At 42.1% G+C, this 21,696-nt stretch overlaps 1 protein-coding gene and 1 long non-coding RNA gene across 3 annotated transcripts in view; both read right to left on the minus strand.

The window, feature by feature from the left end:
• HS6ST1 (heparan sulfate 6-O-sulfotransferase 1) overlaps positions 1–21,696 on the minus strand; it is a 190,108-nt gene that overhangs the window by 59,251 nt on the left and 109,161 nt on the right. The window lies entirely within an intron of this gene.
• The window catches only part of LOC309533757, a 60,572-nt gene continuing 46,868 nt past the window's right edge, over positions 7,993–21,696 (minus strand). Inside the window, exons 2-4 of one of the 2 annotated variants that reach the window (XR_014220460.1) lie at positions 14,260–14,428; positions 11,554–11,649; positions 7,993–8,477 (exon numbers count right to left, since the gene is read on the minus strand). This is a non-coding gene — a long non-coding RNA (uncharacterized lncRNA). The remainder of the gene's footprint in view (positions 8,478–11,553; positions 11,650–14,259; positions 14,429–21,696) is intronic. The other variant, XR_014220459.1, reaches the window with a different exon arrangement.

Genomic DNA, 21,696 nt, shown 5'->3' on the forward strand with positions numbered 1-21,696 from the left:
CTAAAAGCACATGCAGGACTGCAAGCCATTCCCAAGCCAACAAACAGATTCAACACATTTAAGCATCCATTTCCCCTTCTCTCTCTTGCATTTCTGTAATAAAAAAAATAAATGTTGAATATAATTCCTGAATGAAGATAATTTGTGGGGTGTGTCTCTCTGTGTGTACATGTCTATATTGATTAATTCTTTCTACCTGACCCTTTAAAAAAAAATTCGGCTGGCTTCCTCTAATATTATCTTTATTCCCAGTCCATTCCGTGGGACTTTTTGCTTTCTCTCTCAATTACAATAATTTCACCTTCCTTTTTTCTAAATTTTCCCCGATTGCTCTGAGGCATGGATCCAGGGTAACAGCAGAGAATTATATGATCACTTTGTCTTTTAAAGCTCTCAGTTCCCATAAATATAGGCCAAAGGTTCTGTGTGCCAGGAGACTTTTGTGTTCCATGGTCACACTTTTCTACCTACATGAGGTGCTGAAGCAAGGGGTGGATATTAATCTCCTCTGAAATATCCTCATAGCCAGTGTGGTGTAGTGGTTAAGAGCGGTAGTCACGTAATCTGGGAAACCGGGTTCGCTTCCCTGCTCCTCCACATGCAGCTGCTGGGTGACCTTGGGCCAGTCACACTTCTGTGAATTCTCTCAGCCCCACTCACCTCACAGAGTGTTTGTTGTGGGGGAGGAAGGGAAAGGAGAATGTTAGCCGCTTTGAGACTCCTGAAGGGGAGTGAAAGGCGGGATATCAAATCCAAACTCTTCTTCTTCTTCTTCTTCTTCTTCTCTCCCAGGCAACAGGCCAATGATTCTAATTTGTGCTATTACCCATGTGCAGTGAGTTCACACTAAGCAGACGATGAATTTGTCAGAAGCATGTGCAATGGGATGTTTTGGACTTTAATCTGAAGACAGTGCTTTGGAAACTGGAGGGGACCACACTGCTTTGGAGGGAAATTCTAGGGAAACACTAAAGCTGCACTAGACCTTGGAAAGTACCGTATTTTTTGCACCATAACACTCACTTTTTTCCTCCTAGAAAGTAAGGGGAAATGTCTGTGCGTGTTATGGAGGGAATGCCTACGGGTGGCATGCCTACGGATTTTCCTCCTCTAAAAACTACGTGCGTGTTATGGTCGGGTGTGTGTTATAGAGCGAAAAATACGGTATTTTCATACCTATGAATCTCAATATGCCTGTTAGATTGGAAGATCCTTCCAACAATGCCTAGCTTGCAGAAACTGAATGGGCAACGTCTGGAAGCCAAAAAATGATTTTGGCTCTCACCTAGGAGAGACTAATTATTAAACTACATGGACTTAAAATCCTGTGTTAATAACTTATTATTATTATTGTTATTATTATTATTGATAATAATACTAATTATTAATTAAATTTATATATTGCCCTTCATCCAAGAATCACTGGGTGGTTTATGATATATTGTGGTTAGATTTATGAGCAAACTATAAACAGATCACAGCAAAAGAAATATTAAGGAATGAGTACCAGTCTGATAGAGGGACGCGGGTGGCGCTGTGGGCTAAAGCCTCAGCGCCTAGGGCTTGCTGATCGAAAGGTCGGCGGTTCGAATCCCCGCGGCGGGGTGCGCTCCCGTCGTTCGGTCCCAGCGCCTGCCCATCTAGCAGTTCGAAAGCACCCCCGGGGCAAGTAGATAAATAGGTACCGCTTACCAGCGGGAAGGTAAACGGCGTTCCGTGTGCTGCTCTGGCTCGCCAGATGCAGCTTTGTCATGCTGGCCACGTGACCCGGAAGTGTCTTCGGACAGCGCTGGCCCCCGGCCAATAGATGTGAGATGGGCGCACAAACCCCAGAGTCTGTCAAGACTGGCCCGTTCGGGCAGGGGTACCTTTACCTTTACCTTTACCAGTCTGATACAGGTTCAGACAGCTTTCCAAAAGAAAATGCCTATAGTCCTGAAATGTGTGATTTCAAATGGGGATAATATTAATAAATTTCTTTTTAGAAAACCCTTTTTGGCAAGAATATTTTGCAAGTTAATTGACCGTTCACAGCTCTTCCTGAACCTAAGGTGAAAATGTTGCAAATGCTAAGCATAATAATCATTCATCGTATTAACTAAAGAATGGCAATACAGCCACAGATATAATGGTCACATATTACATATTAATGTATTGTAATTAATTCCCTGTAGGACTAATGCAGGCTTGGCCTGGAACCAAAGCAGCTGCCTCAAGGGATTCTCTGCATGGCATCCCATTTAAATAACCTAGAAGCAGATACTTATCCACTTTTAGGCCTTTCATAATGTTTGCATAGAAAAAAAGAGAACGAGGCAACAGCGGAGGTGAGGGGTGCACAGCAGAAAAGAATAAAAACAAAAACAAAATGTAGTCTGGAAGTCAGGAAAAGTGAGTTTCCCGTAGCACAGCTCCAGGGGTGCTTTCTGAGTTTCTCAAAGGGGACTGAAAGAACTGGTGCTTACCAGAGGAAACCAAGCTAAAGAGATTATCAGAGTTTGCAATTGTATGTAGGGTTTGTTATTTTATATGCTGCTTCCCATGTCCATCTCTATGCCAGAGATGGCAGGGGCGGGGGAACGGCCTTTGTTCGCTGCAGCCAAGGGAACAGGAGACGGAGATTGAGTTTGTATTAATACGGTAATGCAAATAACGCTAACACTCTTTCCAAGATACACCCACTGTTTTATCTAGTTTATGTAACTAATCTATCTATCTATCTATCTATCATCTATCTATCTATCTAACTATTCCCTAGGAACATTTACATCTTTCAGCATGGTCCTCAAAATGTGATTTAACAAGTACTTCAAACTATCTTAGTTAGAAAGACTTTTGAGATTAGGAAATAACAACCACCTCGTGGCTCCTTTAAGCAAAACTAGTGACTAGTAAGACCTATTGCATCCAGAATTTCATCTTAGATAAAGCTGCTAACCCACTGTGTAGGCATCCAGGCCTGTTAGGTACTTAGAACAGTGGTGACCTAGGTGTGAGGGTTGGCTGGAGATCTGAGCTGTAAAAACATCTGGGTTATCAGAAGGCTTCCCGCATAAGTCATAGTTAAATTTGGAGCTTGTCCGCAAGTGATGGGGCCCCTCCTGGGGCTACACCAAATTAATTTTCTACCCATCACATATGCAGTTAGCATGCAGGATTTTGAAAATGCATATAATATTAGCAGTTGATAACTGTCAGGATCACTGCAGAATACAAGGGGAACTTGGACCTTTTCCTCCACCGTTGTGGACCTGAAACTGCTCTGAATTAATTTAACATCCTTCTAGCTTGGCCCAAGACACTCTGCTGATGGGGACGATGGAATCAGAAAATGGGAGGGGCTTCTTTTGGACCTAAACTTCTCACAAAACCACACAGTACTTGCTGTCTGCATGTGTCTAAAAATACATGCACCACATACTGTCACACACTTTATTCCACAATAAAATAAAAACAATTACAGACATATATCTATAAATAATTTTCATCCCTTCTGGCTGGTGTTTTATTAACAAACCATTACTGGCACCTTCACATTCTCTCTATTTCAAATTTCTGGGCATCCCACGTTATTTAATAGGAAATTTCCACTGTATTAAATTTCCCATCTGCCAAGCTTTATAAATCTCACCATGTTCTGCTCTCGCTCTCTCTCCAGTTCATGCACCTGCATGTTTAGAAACCTGTCCCATTACTAGTCATTTTTTGACTTGTGGCTACATTCCAAAGCAGAGGTAAGAGTTTAAGTGGCTAATGGTTGCAACTGAGATATCTTAGCCAATTGAGTAATTTCTTCATGCTGGAGATGTCGGGGCTTTCATGGTGGTAAAGTTAGGGGGAAAGCTTCATCCACTTAAATTTATTGACGTCATACTGCTGTTGAGGCACAAGGATAATGCCAATAAAAGGGGTGTGGGGTGTGAATCTAATGTTCTGCTCTGCTGTTTTTGGTGATTGAGGCCAAGGGTAGCAAAATAATATACCTGGAAAAAATAAGTCCCTGAACTTTGTTCCTATTTGCATTTGTTTACTCAGGTTGAGGGGTGGGGAATGAAATGGGGATCAACACAAGCACCAACCTAGTTGCCATATGGCGTATGGGGACTGGTTTGCCCAACTGGTATGGTGGAACCTGCCAAACACACTATATATAGAGTAGGGTTTGCCAATGTGGTGCCCTCCAGATGTTGGTGAGAATACAACTCTCACCATCCTTGACCATTGGCCATGTTGGCTGGGGCTGATGAGAGTTGTAGTCCAACAACACCATACTGGCTCACCCCTGTCTTAGAGGAAATCAAACGACCACAACAGAAATTCAGTAGACCTTCCACAAAATGACAGGCATGTTCTTTAATCTAGATGGAATACAGACTATCCAGGGTGGTTTTTTCAATAGACACTATAAAGATGACAATAAATCCTCCTTTAGTTGGCTGACACTGCAAAATCAGCCTGAGGGGAATGATGCAGAACAGAAATACATTCACCTTTGCCACTGGTGTATACTGGAACAAGACATGTCCACCATGCCCCTTCATGCTCCCACCCTGAAGGCCAGACGTGCTACAGAACCTCCCTGCTGCTGTCCTGATGAAGAAGGACCAATTTCCATCAGTGAACTGACAGAGAGTCTCAGTCTTAATAATAATCCTGCCCTACACTTCAACTTGATTCACAGTCCCCGATGGAAGATTAATCCACTAAGCCTCTGAGCTCTTAGAAATGACACAGGCAAGAAACTATTCTCAGTCATCCTCCTTCTCACGTGATAATCACAAATACATACATACATACATACATACATACCGTATTTTTCGCCCCATAAGACGCACTTTTTCCCCTCCAAAAATGAAGGGGAAATCGGGGTGCGTCTTATGGGGCGAATGCCTGCAAGCCTCGCGTGCCCGGCAGGAGGTCCCACCGGGTGCGCGAGGCTTGGGGCGGCAGCCTGTCGCCCGAAGCACGGGGAGCCTTCGGGAGGGCTCCCCCTGCTTCGGGCGAGTGTCTGCAAGCCTCGCGCACCCGGCAGGAGGTCCCACCGGGTGCGTGAGGCTTGGGGCGGCAGCGGACTGCTTGCGCGCACCTAGAAGCTTGGAGCGCGCTGAGCTCAGCACGCCCCAAGCTCCTGGTGTAGCGCAGCGCACCTGGGGGGGAAATAAAAAAAATTTCCTTTGTTTCCCCCCCAAAAAAACTAGGTGCGTCTTATGGGCCGGTGCGTCTTATGGGGCGAAAAATACGGTAATTTCTATACAGTACCTGCAACAGGCTCCTAATTTTTCACTCTCTTCTCAGGCCCCAGCACTGCAAATATGATAAATAGACCATCTTGTTTCTGGAGAATATATGAAGCACAGATAATACATGATAACTGGCTGGTTATCCTGTGACCAGCCATTCTGAAAACTAAGTAAGATGTGTGACAAGAATTGACTTTTCACAGTGTAGCATCTTGCTCCACATGTCAGGCAAAGTTATACCGTGTGGGGTGTTTATTCCTAGAGTTTATAAGTGAAACTATCAACCAATTATGGTGTTATTAGACAGGAAGGATTTGCAGAATTATGTACTGCTATCTACATAAGGGGGACGCGGGTAGCACTGTGGTCTAAACCACTGAGCCTGGGGCTTGCTGATTGGAAGGTTGGCGGTTCGAATCCCCGCAACAGGGTGAGCTCCTGTTGCTCAGTCCCTGCTCCTGCCAACCTAGCAGTTCGAAAGCATGTCAAAGTGCAAGTAGATAAATAGGTACCGCTCTGGCGGGAAGGTAAATGGCGTTTCTGTGCGCTGCTCTGGTTTCTCCAGAAGCAGCTTAGTCATGCTGGCCACATGACCTGGAAGCTGTCTGTGGACAAACGTTGGCTCCCCCTCGGCCAGTAAAGCGAGATGAGTGCCGCAACCCCAGAGTCGTTCGTGACTGGACTTAACTGTCAGGGGTCCTTTACCTTTTTTTTATCTACATAAGATGTGTGATTTTCTTTGCCCCTTCATTCATTGCAAGTCTGTTCTTTTTGTTTACAGTAGGTACAAAAAGAGGGGTTAAATTCAGTGACTGAATCATAGAAACAAAGGAAGCATCAGCAACCTGGCTGAAAGGAAATAATGATTAATTGAACTCCAGAGGTCAATATAATCAAAGCAACAAGGGAAGTGAAAAAGTCCATTTCTTAACAGAAGAGTGCCAGCAAGATAATCTTTAGCAATCTCTCTCAGCTGGGAAGGAATGGCGGAGACTAACCTAGAGGGCACCAGAAATGGGCAAGACAAACAGTTTTGATTGCCCTATTGATAGCGTGGCTGTTAACAGTAAAACCATCATCCTAAGAATGTAAGTAAAGCATGCTGGATTAGGAACATGGCTCATCCAGTCCAGTATCCTGTTTTCACAGTGGCCACCCAGATGCCTATGGGATGCCCAAAAGCAGGACCTGAGCATCTCTCAAAGTAAAATTCCAACCTGACTGGGACTGAATATTTTTCGGAGCTGTTGGACCAGTTACTCTCGAATGGGAACAAGGCTGCTGGGGAGAGGGAGTGAATACAAGCAAGGAAGACAAGTGGCAGAGATATATGAGTGTGGGAACTGAGCAGAGCAAATACTGTAACTAGCTAAAAGGAGGTGACATGGAAATGCAGCTGTCTAAAATAGCAATGTGGCTTTTTCAGTTCTTGTGGAAAGTTAGGTGGTGGAATAAGGAGCTAGAATATTACACTATGCTGCTGAATCAGATGATAAGCCCTCCTCCCTGACCTTGAGTGGATGAATCACTTTAAGGCAGTGATGCACCCACTGCGTCACCAACACTGGCACACAGTTGCATGTCCTTTAGCTCAGTCTAGAGGATCTCTTAACGTGCTACAGAGTCCTTGGGGCAAGTGGGGCTGTATGGCTAAGCACATAAGTAAACAGACATTGTTGCAGCTTATTTTGAATTCCTTGAGAGCTAAATCAGGCTTGAAACACATTTACCGAATTGGCAAGCTAAGGCAAGATATCTCTTATTGAAAAATGGATACAATAAGGCATAAGCAATAAGCATGACATGCCTCTCCATTTGCTTCTTCCCTCTTACATCAATCTAGAAGGTAGATTGAGATACCTGAGACACTGGAGGAATCGGACAACTCATTCAAAAATAAAAAAGCCAGCAATTACTTTTTATAGAGATCTATTAACAATACACACATTCACTATGCAGACTGTAAGAGATGATTGGAATAAAGAATTGGAACTTTCATTATTACCCAGAAAGTGGGAAAATGTATTAGCTTCAATACCTAAGGTGTCATTAGATTTAAAACTAAGACTAATACAACAGAAAATAACATTTAGAGTTTATTGGATTCCTTTATGATAGTATAAAGAAGGGTTAGCTAAGATAGCTCAGTGTTGGAGATGTGGCAAGGACAATGCTTCTCTGAAACACATGTTTGTACAGTGTTCTTTACTTAACAAGTTTTGGGAGAAAGTGTTGGACTGTGTAACTATGACTGTGCAGAAAAAGTTAAAATGTTTCAGCAGAGAATATTTTATTGAACTACAGTATATACCTGCAGTATGGAAATTATCAATGGGACAACGGAAATGGAGTTTGCATGTCCTAATGGTGGCCAAGAGATTGATACTGAGGAATTGGAAAAATAAAAATATGATACCCTTCAATCAATGGACTGACGATATGATGTCACTGGTAATTTATGAATGGACTGTTTATAGGCACAGACACTGTATGGATAAATATGATAACATTTGGAATGAGTTCATACAAAATGTAGTAGGCTATTAACATTTACATAACCACTAGGACAATAACACTATACCAATTTATACAAGAATGTATGGGAATATTGTATATTGCTTTTTTTTTTTGCATATTTTCGCTTTTATGTGTAACTGTGTTGTTGTTCTTCTCCCTCTCATGTTTCCTTCTTTTTTTCTGTATCACTCTATTTCTTTTAACTGAAATCACCTTAATAAAATATAATTAAAAAAAAAAAATCTAGAAGGAAGGGAACTACAATAATACTTTGGAATGGAATATTATGTAACACCCCTGAAGAGAATGACCCAGGCAAACAAAGACTGCATGCTTGAAATTTGCTCTAATTAATTAATTTCTCTGTAAACCACTCAGAAGAACCTCAATTATTTCAACACCTTCCTAATACTGCCTGAAGGCAGCTTACACAAGCTCACATCCCCCCATTAGCTGTCTGAACAATCATCCATCTCACAAAGAACCAACTAATCTCTGACACATCCTCCCCCTCAATCTGAGCTCCTTTCCCAGGAAAAAAAATTCAATTGCTGTTTATAGTCTTCCACTCCTCTCTCACCACAGCTATCCCTATACATTAAAAATTATGTATCACAAAGACTGAAGTATCACAGTGAAACAGAAGTTTAAAACAAACACTTCTCTTGTGTTCTGATTTGGTAGCTTCTCTTGGAAGGCTATTATTTTCTTCTAAATTTCCTAAAATTAAAAAAAACAAAAACCCACACAAACATTTGTCAACGAATTAAGCCTGTGCAATCAAATGTTCCAGGGGTTACTTATTTCTATGGAATATTTGCAAATATATTTTATAACAGGTGTTTCATGCTGTTTCTTTTTCTGAAAACTGGCAAAACAACAAACATCTGGAAATGGTAGAGAGCTGCCTGACTGATCACTGCTTTGTTGGTTCATTTAAACTTTATTCTAGCCACATAGGAGCCACCAACAGAAAAAGTAGGTCCACTGGAGAGAGTGGATGACATTTCAAGCACTGTTACTGTATGTTGAACCTGAATGTAAATTTATCTCCAAGCCTGTGAATGCTAATATCTGAACCAAAGCTATGTTTTTAAAGGCCTCTCACAACATTTTATTGTGTTGCATTGGCCAGGTTTGTGTGTTCCTAAAAGCACCCAGAAACTGGTAATTTTATTTATTCATTTATATCATGCCTCTCTTTCCCAGACCTCAAGATGGCATACATGCCTTGCCTCCCAGTTTTATCCCCCACAATACCCATAGACTGAGAGGCAGTGATTGGCTTAAGGTCACCCAGGGCGCTTCCTGGCTGAGTGAAGATATCCCCAGTGCAAGTGTCCAAAACTTTTTTAAAACAACATGACACTGGATCCTGTTCCCAAGGACCAGCGTAGCTGAGTGGGTTGCTACTGAAAGGAGGCAAACCAGAAGTCCTACTTTGTGCATGGAACCTGTCAGCACCCAGCCCTTTGACTTGGGGCCAATGTGGGTCACACCTTGCTAAGTGCCTTAAAATAGAGTCAGCGTTGGGTGGGGTGAGATTTGCAGGTATGATATAAATTCCCTCAGCTGACAAGGTAAATGGAAGGATGGTCATGGAGGGAAAAAGAATAGTGGAAGTTGAGCAAAAGAGAAAAGAAGCGTATTCCTGAATGAGGGATGAGGAACCTGTTACCCTCCATGTCTTATTGGACTCCATTATTAATCCCAGGCGGTATGGCCAATGGCCAGGGATGGAGTCCAGGAATACCTGAAGAGTTAACAGGTTCTCTCCATCCCTGCTCTAATTGAAGGAAATTTTCTTATCAGTGTTTATGTGGCTCAGCCACTATAAAAACTGGGGGCTGAACCTGGCTACTTTCCACCTGTCACCTGAGTATGGATGGAACCCAGCGGGGGGGGGGGAGAGAGACATCTGCAAAGGAAAGCAAAAGCTGGCAGTTCCTTATCTGGAGAATAACAAGAGACTAGTGCAGCATGTCTTAATTAACAAGAACCGATGGTCTCAGAGCAAAACAGATGGTACTTCCTCCATCTCCCGTAAAAGAGGCAAAAGGAGAAATAATTGTAGTAATCAGATCTTGCAGTTCATATGGGAATTGCTATTAAAGTCTCTCACATGAAGGGGAAGGGCCATACCACACCTGTGCCCACTCGACCGCTTCGGTCGGCGGAATTTGCACTACTACAGGTGCCACGTCACACCCAGTCCACATTTGTAAGAATTCAATTAGTGTGGCAGCATCTGCACTTTGGGACACCTGCCTATTGTATGGAAGCTTTTGTGTGATGTGAGAAATCAAATCAGTTGTTCTCTATACGCAGGACCTTTCAATGCATTTGTCATTTTAATGGCTACTTCACAGGACAACATTAATTGAGGGAATATTTGCTTTCCACGGTAATTTAAAAATGTGACCATATTTTTCAATACATGTTGTGATTAGAGACTATTGTCTGAAGTGAATCTGTTTGATGCACAAATGACCACAGCATTGCCTTCTCACATATCTGATACAATCATGAGTGATTACACACACACTCTCTCTAATTTGTGCTTGCATGTATGGAGGGCTGACAGCATCCTAAGGATTTTATTCTAAGGGTGTGAGATGATGGGTAAGAGGAGCTATTTGCAATGGATGTTTCAAGACTTTGTTGTTTGCAGTTTTCAGCTCTGGTTTTCAGGAATCAGGCTAATGGGAGATTTAGAGGGGGACACCTTTGGGCTCTTTAATCCTGACCTCCAGACTTTTCTTTCTGCTGCTGAGAGGACAAATAAGCATTCATTCCTCCAATCCCACTCCTTTCTGACAAACAGGGGTTTAGCAATAAGTTCTGGCCAGACTTACATTTTGTGAAAATGTGATGTAAGACAAAACTTTGGTGATTTGTAGCATGTATCAGTTAAATTAACCTGTCTACCTGAACCCCTCCTGCTCTTCGGGTTCACCAAAATCCACGGAAATTTGGAACGGTAGTTCGTTTTGAACAAGGATTCTCCCCATGCTGACAAAAATGGGTAATGACATAGTCTTATCAGGCCTTCAAATGTGAAAATCCTGGATTTGTAATTCAATCATGTGTTACTGGTTTTCTGCTAGCTACTTCTAATACCTTAAGTCTACTGTCCCCCACCTGCCTAGAAGTATATGCTATTTATTCTCTTCCTTTATGCTTCCCACAATCTACACTGTATGCTGAACAGATTATTCTTTATCTAAGAAGTATCTGATGCATATACTGAGTCACTCTTCTGCTTTATGAGATTCTGATCAAGAGATATAGCCTGTCTGGATAAAGCAGATGCCATTTTGCCTAAACCAAGCTGTTAGAAGGATGGTGTGCGGAGTAATGCTGGAGGTGAAGTTGGAATGGGGCATTTGGAATATGAATTCCCCTCATTCAAAAGGCTGGAGAGGCCCACACCTTTCCAAATTTGCCTTTGAATGCGATGTACTGGGGATTGCCCACCACTGTTACTTCTGCCAGCTAGTCTTCCCTCCCATGTCCACTCCAACTCTCTTTCCCCCCAATCCACCCCTCCATTGTTGTTGCAGAGAGATGCACTGCTAGTAGCAAGGTCTGTCTGTCGGTCTGTTTCTCTCCCCCTCCTTTTCTGGAAACTAGAATGGTGCAACAGCAGCATCCCACTATGGACCTGGTAGTACTGCATTGACATATTAACTGCAGGACTAAGGAGGGAATAACTGAAAACCTCTGTGTGTCTTTTACTGAAATTGTTACAGAACAGCAGCTCTGAACTGGGAGAGAAAACTTTCCATTGACTCACAGTTGGACATTCTGAACTTCAGCTAATCGTGAGTTGGACATGCAGTTCTTTAATGGACACCAGGCTTCAAGTAGGGAGGAGGGCCATATATCTGCCCTAAACAGAGATAAATGACTATGGTGACATGCATCTTTCTGGAGGCGCCGCCTGCATTAAAATGTATAGATGTAAAATTAAAACTAAAGAATGGCTCTCTGCCGAAGTATGAATACAATCAATTGGGAATTATACCTTGCATACATTTTGCTTGCCCATCTCGGCTTCCATAAAGATTGAACCCTAGAAGGCTTAGGTTGAGAGCCTCTGTTCCAAAGGAAGAAGTCTTGGTTTGGTAAGCTCTTCCCAATAATAATAATACTAGTTTCTATAAAAAGCATTACAGCAACTCAGCCCTATTAACAAACTATTCCTTCTGCCTCCTCTATTCCTTAAAACAACCACAGCAATTAACTATATGGATTATATTATCATTTTAGGAGTACATCTCAAGTCTGATAATTGTGATAGGGTTGCCATATTTCAAAAATTAAAATTCCTGGCACCTGCAAAGTTGTCTTTTAGGAAACCACAAAAATTGTGGGGGAGGGGTTGGGGGGGGGGAGAACCTAATCCCAAAATAGTGATTTTAAGCTTTTTGAGCTGTTTCCGCTGCTTTTTCCACCACGTTGCCATACATCCGGGTTTTCTCTGACCTTTTGCCCCCTGACATATGGCAAGCCTAAATTGTGAGAAGGAATACAAGCATGTTAGCATTTAAAGGGGCTAAAAAGGCAGCGCAATAATGAGCTTAGCTCATAAGAGACAGCATCTCTCCCCGCCTCCTGCTCCCCAACTCATTTATTCTAAATTCCCTTGAGTAGATTCATCGACAGAGCAAGACATCCCAGAAGAGAAGTATTAGATAAAGGAAATAAAACCACTCTTTTAGAAATTGTTTTGAATTCAAATGGTACTGTGAGAAGCTGTAAACACAAGGCTTAAATGTTGAAGTGCTCCAGTAATATACAGAACAGGAGCAAATAAATTGGGCTGCCAACAGGGTTTTCTGGTCCTGGTATACCATGGCCTCCATCCCTTAGGACACGTGCATGCACACTGGAGATTACAAGTTATTAGAAATCTAGCAACAACTACTCTCTGCCCCAAAGGAATATAGTCCTTTCATCCTCTGTTTATGTTGCTGTGAACATGCAAGAGCCCTCTGTCTCCCACCAGGCTTTCCTTTCCCTTGATGCATTTACAACAAAGGAGAAAGAAGACCAGCTTTGGCATCTGGCAAGGACGGAAAAATAGTGTGTGTGTGTGTGTGTGTGTGTGTGAGAGAGAGAGAGAGAGAGAGAGAGAGAGAGAGCGAGCAGTGGCGTAGTGTGGGTTGTCAGCACCCGGGGCAAGGCAAGTAATTTGCGCCCCCTAACCCGTGGATTTGCGCCCCCTAACCCCCAGATGTTGCGCCCGGTGCGGCCGGCCCCCCCTGCACCCCCCACGCTACGCCACTGAGAGAGAGAGAGAGAGAGAGAGAGAGAGAGAGAGAGAGAGAGATAAAGAAATTCCTTCCAAGAGCACCTTAAAGACCAACTAAGTTACTAAGTTACTGTGTATCTGAAGAAGTGTGCATGCACACGAAAGCTCATACCAAGAACTAACTTAGTTGGTCTTTAAGGTGCTCTTGGAAGGAATTTCTTTATTTTGACTATGGCAGACCAACACGGCTACCTATCTGTAAAGAGAAAGAGAGAGAGAGAGAGAGAGAGAGAGAGAGAGAGAGAGAGAACTCCTTACCTCTTCTCCTGTCACAACTTCCTCAGTACATAGATACTACTACTACACCACTGTTGGGAGTTATTTGAGCGCACTTCAGGCTCATGTGCTCCTTTCAACCTTGCTAGTGGTATCATAGCCTCTGGGAGGTTCTCCATGAGAGAATGTGGCTTTGGGGCTGGAAAAGGTTCCCCAACGCATGTGTTAGGGATAGAGATATCTGGGTTGCTATTTCCTGTTTGGGCATGATGCTTTAGTGGTTTCATATTCCTCTGGTCTGCAGATGTAAGAGTGGAACTGAAAAACCAGGGGAAGTATGGGTACATGGAGCAGATCAGTGAAGCGAGCCAAGCCAGAGACTGCAAATAAGAGGTAGTTCTTCCTTTTGTCGGTTTCACAAACACACAAACACACACATACATACACAGAGGAGCATGTCAAATGCAAACATGCCACTGCAGACTGTTAACTCCAGAGAAGGCTATTTTTTATGGGGGGTTTTGGAAGTGGGTTCCAACAGAGAAGTTTCAATCTGCTAAATAGGCATGAGTTGTAATTCCTGCACCTAATTAATGAACAGTTTAAAATGGGAACTTTGAAATCTCATAGGCTAATGATACATAACTGATTCACATCAAACCTGCTAAAGTCACACTCTTTTAATATACTTGGTTTCTCTGCAAATATTATTTAAACCAACCAAGGGAGAAATTTCAGATATATTTTGTGTGGGCGTACAGCAGCCGCTTAACCTTAACTGAAAAGTTTTTAAACTGCTTTAACTCCATCATTCCTGAGACTTTTCTGAAATTTAATCAAATTATACCCCTCATGAGGTAGATTCTCTATGCCACATGTCCTAGTGATAGGACAGCCAGTCTCACTTATGAGGAATAGAATTTTCAGGCTTTATAAAAATAGAATGCTTGGAGGGAGAAAGTCACTCACCTTAATTATTGTGTCACTCCTGCAGCTCTGAAATATAGAACATGCAAGAAAACTCCTGATTTCTTATCTATTCTCAGTTGGCCCTGCTCAGAGGGATTTGTGTGGCTCATGCTCAGGACTTTGAGTTAAACCCCCGCAAATGCCATCCTGGCACCCAAGGAGAGGGGCTCTGGCAAAGAGAGTTCAAGATTCAGTAGGTAATTTTGTGATAGCATTGGACACTTTGCACGATAATGGATTTTCTACATGAATCTTGGAAGAAGGTAGGATGAAAGTGCCTGACTCCAGTGTTGCTTATCTGGGTTCCCTTGTTGCGCTGGGACACCAGGAAGCTTCCCAAGTTGCCTAGGTGATGAACCTGGCCTAGCCTACAGCATGTAAAGAGAACATATCTGAAAAGAATGTACATTCCTTTCCCCATAATTTCAGGATGAACCATTTTCAAGGTAAAAAAACCCCCATACAAATATTTACAGAGATAAATTTCTTCCTGCATCTTTATGGAGGGTGTCAATATATGCTTGTACATTTATACATAGGAACAGAATTTTGACCTCTGAGTGTATATATGAAATAAACTTACTTTGGCAATTGATTTTTCGCTACTATATTGCATGCATTTCAAATACTTGTGTGCATTTTTAAGAATGTGTAACTATGGTCATGATACAAAGGCAGACATTGAAACAAACTGAATTTATTTCCATTTAATGATCCTGGACTCAGCATTTCTGATGCATGCAAATCTCTGGACATGGATAAGTTATCACATTCTCTTATTTGCCCCCCATACATTATGGGGTGATTCTAGCATATGCAGATAACTTTCCATAGGTCACAAAAAAGCTTTTAAAAAATCCATCTAAGCTTGTGGCTATTGCCACATGTAGAAATGCACTATCAGTCATAATTCATCTGTGTAATGCTGCATCACTAGAAAATCCCACAAACAGTTAAAAGAAACATGTATGTTTAAAATAGCACTGAAGCTGTAAGACACCAGAAAATGGAGATAAATATAAACATACTGCAAAGAAAGATAAGATAACATGAAAATAAAGGATTAAGCTCAGGAGTACTTTGAGGCTTTCTAAAGCTACTGGCAGAAATTCTGATCTGATATACTTAAATACCCCCCTCCCCGAAGTCTTAATGTAGCAGCCAAAGTGAAAACAGGCAGTGTCAGTTATAAGTAGCATAAAAAAGCAACACAGCACACCCACTTCCACCTTATCTAATATGAAGAAACTAATTGTGCACATTTAATCTGTAGAGGTCTTATTTCCCATATAGCTCTTCACAAGGAACTCCCCAGATAGGAAGCTGCTGTAGAATGGAAGAATACAGCCTATTGCATATGCAAATCTATGTGTGAATTTGCAGGAGAAGGGTGGGAAGATTTGCAGCTGAGCAGGTTAATGATAAAACCGCTTGCATTATTTTTCACCAAAGCCATGCAGCTGAGCATGCCAGGAAGCTTGAAGGACAGACAGGGGGAAGGGGAGATTAAAAAGAACAAAGAGTTTTTGGCTTCTTAAAATGTTTCTGGCCCGCCTGATAGCAGCACCCGTTGCAAAGCCAGGTGCTGCAGTGCGAGTCTTGAATTTATGTCTCCTTAAAAAAAAAAGAAGAAAAATCCAAGCTGCCACTCTCAACCATTTGGGAAAACAGATACGGGGAGACAGTAAACCACAGGAGGGAGAGGAGAGGTCATTCCTCTGACTGGGCTTTGGGATCTGAATTAGAGAGTTCTCCACATTGTTGGAGGGGCAGAAAAGAACTGAGGACTGTATGAAGCAAACAGGCAAATAATAATGAAAAAGAGGAGGCTAAAAATCTGCAGAAACAGCAGGCACCCCTTCATTTTCCTTCCTTTTTTTCTCCTCCCCATTTCTTAAGACGTGACTAAGCACTTTGAAAAGGCTTTTTGTCAAGAACCTCTGTGCAGATGGCTTCTGATCCCATTCGGAGGCACTGTGGTTCTTAATACAGCTGTCACTTACACTCCTTGCTGCTCTAACAAAAAAAAAAAAAAAGGGGGGGGGGAATAATACTAATAAATTTCTGCCTAACAGAGCGCACTGCCACTGACAGCTACCCACTGGGGATGTGGGCCTGCCTCGGACACCCTGCTGGCTCCAAGAGAGGCCCAAGGCTTTAAACTGCTTTCACGCCACATTAACACCCTGCCTGGCAGAGGTAGAGTAGAAGAATCCAGTGCTGCCTGTCTGATCCCCAAAGCTACCAGGAATAGGAACAGGCTGTTTGCATCTCTTACCCATCCTCCTCTCTTTGTGGAAGTGGCAACGAACAATAGGTTTCACTCAATGCAAATGTGGAAGGGAGCTGGGAGAGAGAATCACCTTAAACTCCCCTTTTCTGATCTCAAGCAGATAATAGTGAAAGCCAAGGCCCATCTGTGGATGCTGAGCAGACTTTGTCCCAGTTCTGCAGGCTCATCTATCTATAAGCCTACTTTAGAATCCCCAAGTTTTAATGCATCTTTAAGGAGTGTCGTTGCATTACTTCTCTCTTACTTTACCTTCCCCTTCTTGCACTTCCCAGCTGTTTCCACCAAAAGCCATATCTAATTTAAAATGTAAAACATTATTTAGATGAACATTTTTTACGCTATTCTAATACTCTAATATTCTCATGCATGAGCCCACAGACAGAAGCCAACAGCTAGCTCTCTGCTGTAAATATGTGTGCCAGATCCCTCTTTTCATCATATTGGGCTCTCCTCTGTTTACTACACCTCCAAAGTACAATATGGAGCCAATGCAGACTGTATTTTCCCCAGCCTATCTTTATGTGGGGACACAATACAAAATTCTGTTATACTGGATACTTCTGTGACTGTGATAAATGCAGTGCTTTTTTCAGGGGAGGGCGCATACCCCTAAACATTTTGTGAATCTAGGTTTGGCCTCATTGAAGGGCAGTATTTCAATATGAGTAGAAAAATGAGACTACCCCTAAACATTCTTTTAGAAAAAAAGCACTGGACAAATGCATACCAAAAGATTTAAACAAATTTAAAAAGAGATTTGTCATTTTCTGTTGAAAATTAGGATTAAAGGAGAGAAGAGAGCTTGCAAATGCTGTTAACTTTTTCATGTGAGCTTCTGTGTTGCACTCATCTCTATAGCTCTGTTATTTCTCCTTGTTAAAGCTGATGTTTCTTTTCAAACCAGACCCTCAGTGTCTGCCTACCCCTGCTTTACTCAAATCTCTGTTGTTTAAAGCCATTATTTTCCTCTCAGTGTTTCTCTGCTGCTGCTCTACTTAGACTTTGGCCATGGTTCAAAACAGCACCCGGCTCCCCCATATAGTGTCTCTCCCTTTCTAGCTGTACTCAAAACTCCTCCCTCTTCAATTCCTCAGCTGCCTCTTGTGAAAGAGATAAAGGATGCTGATCCCTCAAATACTCCATAGTATCTTCACACAATGTACTTCACTCTTGGTACTAACACTCACATGGCAGCCATGTTATGGCTGGTGCCTCCAGTATTCATTCAAGATTCAAGTGTGCCCACTAGTCTAAAAAAGTTGGTGCGGTTCATCAGTTGGTGAACTCTGATCCAAGGAGTTAATGTGAGGAAAATGTCAGGAAGGCTGGTGAATAGTCCCATTTGTGTGCGCGCGAACCTCACGCACATGGCGAGTTTCTGATCTGCTTTCACTTTTTTCCCATTCAACACTTTGGTCTCTAGGGCCATATTTATAATTACTCAATAGAAACATAATGCCAAACCATGCATAGACAGGCTACAGTTTAAATCATGGTTTCAGATTCTGGTTTGACAGCAAATCACGGTTTGTCAACTTGAACATAATACCAACCAGTTGCCTGGGTGTGATGTCTGCATTGAGACTCTGTAATAAATTATCATCCACAGCTAATGCAATCAAGTTTCAAATGCAAAGCCCTCAATTTTCAATCTTTTACATTTCTAACCAGGAAATAAAAGCCTTGGATGAAATGCAATGTGGTATTATTGGAAGTTCAGTTTTCTCAGAAAAAACAACAACCCAATAGAATTCTAAATAATACAGTCCATCTGGAGACTTGAGTACAATCTTCAAACTGTCTATCAAATTATGAAAATGCACAAATATAATGACAGAAATCTTTGTCTCATTCAAACCCAAATTGGCTATTGAGTTTTTACTGAATTTCAAAAAGCCACTAGTTAACTGCTAGTCCATTACATATTAAAACCAAGTTTTGCAATGGTTTACATGAGCCACATAGGCTTTTGCCAAGCAAGAGAGCTATGATTGTGTCTTGTGAGCTAACTGACAATGAACGGGCCCAACTGTAGCAGTCTTATAAGCAGGACAAAGTGGCCCATTAGCATGTAATAAACCTAGGTAATATTAAGGAAGAAGATGTGTAAATGTACCTCAATCTTTCAAATAAAACAGTATTTTTAAAAGGAGAAGCAAATTTAAAATGGAAAGTCTCATTTAGATTCATTCCATTGAAGGATCGTAATTCCCAACTTAACTTTCTTTTCTGTAATAAAAGCATTGGTAGAGAGATACAATTATTATTATTCTAAACTTCTCTCATTTGGTACCTCCTCCAGTAACTTTGGTAACATATAGTTAAGCCACCTCTAACTCTTTGATTGAGCCCAGATATAAGGAACTTGTTGCGCTCCAAACAACATTTCTTTTATCTAGCCTGTAAAAAAACCTTCACATTTACATTAACATCAATGTCTGTTTCACATTAAGATTGCACTCCCCAACTGTAACAATGCTCTTTCTAGTGTGATTTATCCAGAACTCAAACAGGAATATAGGTTTACTCAAAGAGAGTATGAGGATTGCGTTTATGGGTGAAACTAAGGGCCAACCTGCTTGAAGCTGTCCTAGGTCAGGACTTCCTCCTAATCTGCAATATCTGTCCCTACCCCACTCCTTCAAGCATGTCTTGATTGACATAGTTTCATTGGGATCCAGAAACTGAACCTGCTGAAAACTAGATCCAATCTTTATTTATTCCTAACAAGAATAGAATCAAATCCTTTTATATCAGAGTCTTTATTAAACCAAAACCGGAAAGGCACATTTGGTAAACAACAATACACATGCTGATAAAATGCTAATAGCTGACCCTAAGCAAAATAAGCGGGGGGGGGGGGCATCTGGGAAGATTTGTATAGTTTTGAAATTTGTGCAGGCTTCTGTATTTGTCTTCAAGGACTTGGAAGCAGAAAGCAAGATGGAGGCTTGATGCATTAAGGCTGTAGCAGATTATAAGGGTAAAGGATAGTGGGGGGAGAAGAACAATATTTATATTATATATATTTTAGTTACAGTGGTACCTCGGGTTAAGAACTTAATTCGTTCTGGAGGTCTTAATCTGAAGACCACTTTAGCTAATGGGGCCTTCCATTGCCACCGCGCGATTTCTGTTCTCATCCTGAATCAAAGTTCTTAACCAGAGGTACTACTTCTGGGTTAGCGGAGTCTGTAACCTGAAGCGTCTGTAACCCGAGGTACGACTGTACTTATTTGTTTGGAGCATTTGTGCCCCGCTCTTCAACCACAAAGGCTCCCATAGCAGTTTACATGCAATCAAAACAAGACAGTCCCTATTTGCAGGGTTAAAATCTAAAATAACACAGCACACAAGGGTGAGAAAGACAGGTGCAGAAAAGAGTGCAGAAAAGTTGTAGACATCTCAGCTAATCTCATGCCACAGTCGCCAACATGGTACTTTCCAGATGTTGTTGGACTTCAACTCCCACCAGCCTTAGCCATCTTGAGGGCACTATAACCTCGCAAGCTATTGAGTCTGCTCTGGAAAACTCTTCTGACTTAACTTTCAAGGTGAGTAAGTTCCTTAAGAGAAGGGGCGGGGAATCCATGTTGCAGGGCTATAGCTCTCAACGTTCTTGTACGTTGGCCATGCTGGATGAGGCTGGTGAGAGTTGGGAGTCCAATAACATCTGGAGGGCATCTCTCTGCAGCATCCCAGACAGTGCAGATCTAACTGAGCTGTATCCTGGTAGCCAAACTCTAAAGTACATCACTCCAAGACAAGAGACTAAGAATGGCTGATGGAACGGGTGTAGCTGCTGCTGCTAACTGGCAGGAGAGGGGCAAGGAATTGGCAATGTCAGTGCTACAAGGCACATTGGTGGAGCCAGTCCATCAGTTCCACTGGTGTACCAACCATCTTGCTGCCTTCTTACCCTGACCAGTAAGTGGCAGTGATGCCCCTGCCAGGATGCTATTGCTTCAGCTCTGTCTGACAGACAGAAGGGATCTGGTACTGTAAGAACTAGTGAGCAATTTTTAGGGTCATAGCTCTGTGGTAGATTGTCTGCTTCATATGCAAAATGTTCCAGTTTCAATCATGGCATCTCTTGGTAGGGCAGGGAATGTATCCTGTCTGAAACTCTGGGTAGTCAGGACTAACGAGTATAGACAGTACTGACCAAATGGATCAATTCAGTATATGGTTTCGTCCTATGTTTTCCCATATTGTTGTTTCCCATATTGTTGCTTTCAGTCTGATTGTTTTACTGCCCTCCTTTTTCCGTTCAGCATGTTTAGCCATTTAGCATAAAGATTAAGAGAACTAGGGCTGATCTGATTCTCTTTTCACCTTGAAAGCAGGAATTTTCAGGGTTGAGGGGGCTTTGCCCAACCCCCCTTTAATCCTACAGTTTTGTGGCAGTTCTTAACTCCCCCCTGCAATGCTGCTGTTTCTGTAGCATTTGTGTGTGTAGTTTTGTTCATCCACAAACAATTCTAGCTCATTGCGGATGTGATCCTACATTTTTGCTCTGCATCCAATCAGATTTCTGACTTCACTAAGGGCAAATGAAGCCCATTTAAAACGACAGCAACACTTTCCAAACTAGTCACATGGACAAGCCTAGTCAATCAGGGATTATTCAAATAATTAATTAAAACCCCATGTAAGAGATTTGAACTTTGTCCCCGCAAATAAGCAAGCACATGCTCTAACTTTCTCATCTATCTCTCATGTTCGTGAAATGTGGTGGGTTAAAAGCATATCTATGCCTGCATGAAGAGAGAATTTGTATAAATAAAACATGTTGCCAAACCTAACAATTATGCCCAGACTTTGAGCCTGATAGGAAAATGGATTGTTAAGATATAATACTTTTATTTCAACCTTTTAATTAACAATGAGAGAAACGGCACTGAATATTTTGCCAGGTGTTTTGAAAGGATATGAGAAGTTAGTGCGGCAGCAATGCTAACTTCAGCATGAGAAAAGTACTGTAGTTTAAATGTGCATAATTACCATCCGTTCCGCCACTGGGCACATACAATGAATGTGAAGGAGTGAGTGACAGCTGCCTGGGATTAAGAGAGCGAGAGAAAAGAAAAGCCAACTGATCCCAGGTCCCTCCCCTTCGATAACCAGTAGCCACTAAATATATG

This window comes from Podarcis vaucheri, assembly GCF_965113315.1.
Source record: "Podarcis vaucheri genome assembly, chromosome: 5".
In the NCBI taxonomy this organism is placed as follows: Eukaryota; Metazoa; Chordata; class Lepidosauria; order Squamata; family Lacertidae; genus Podarcis; species Podarcis vaucheri.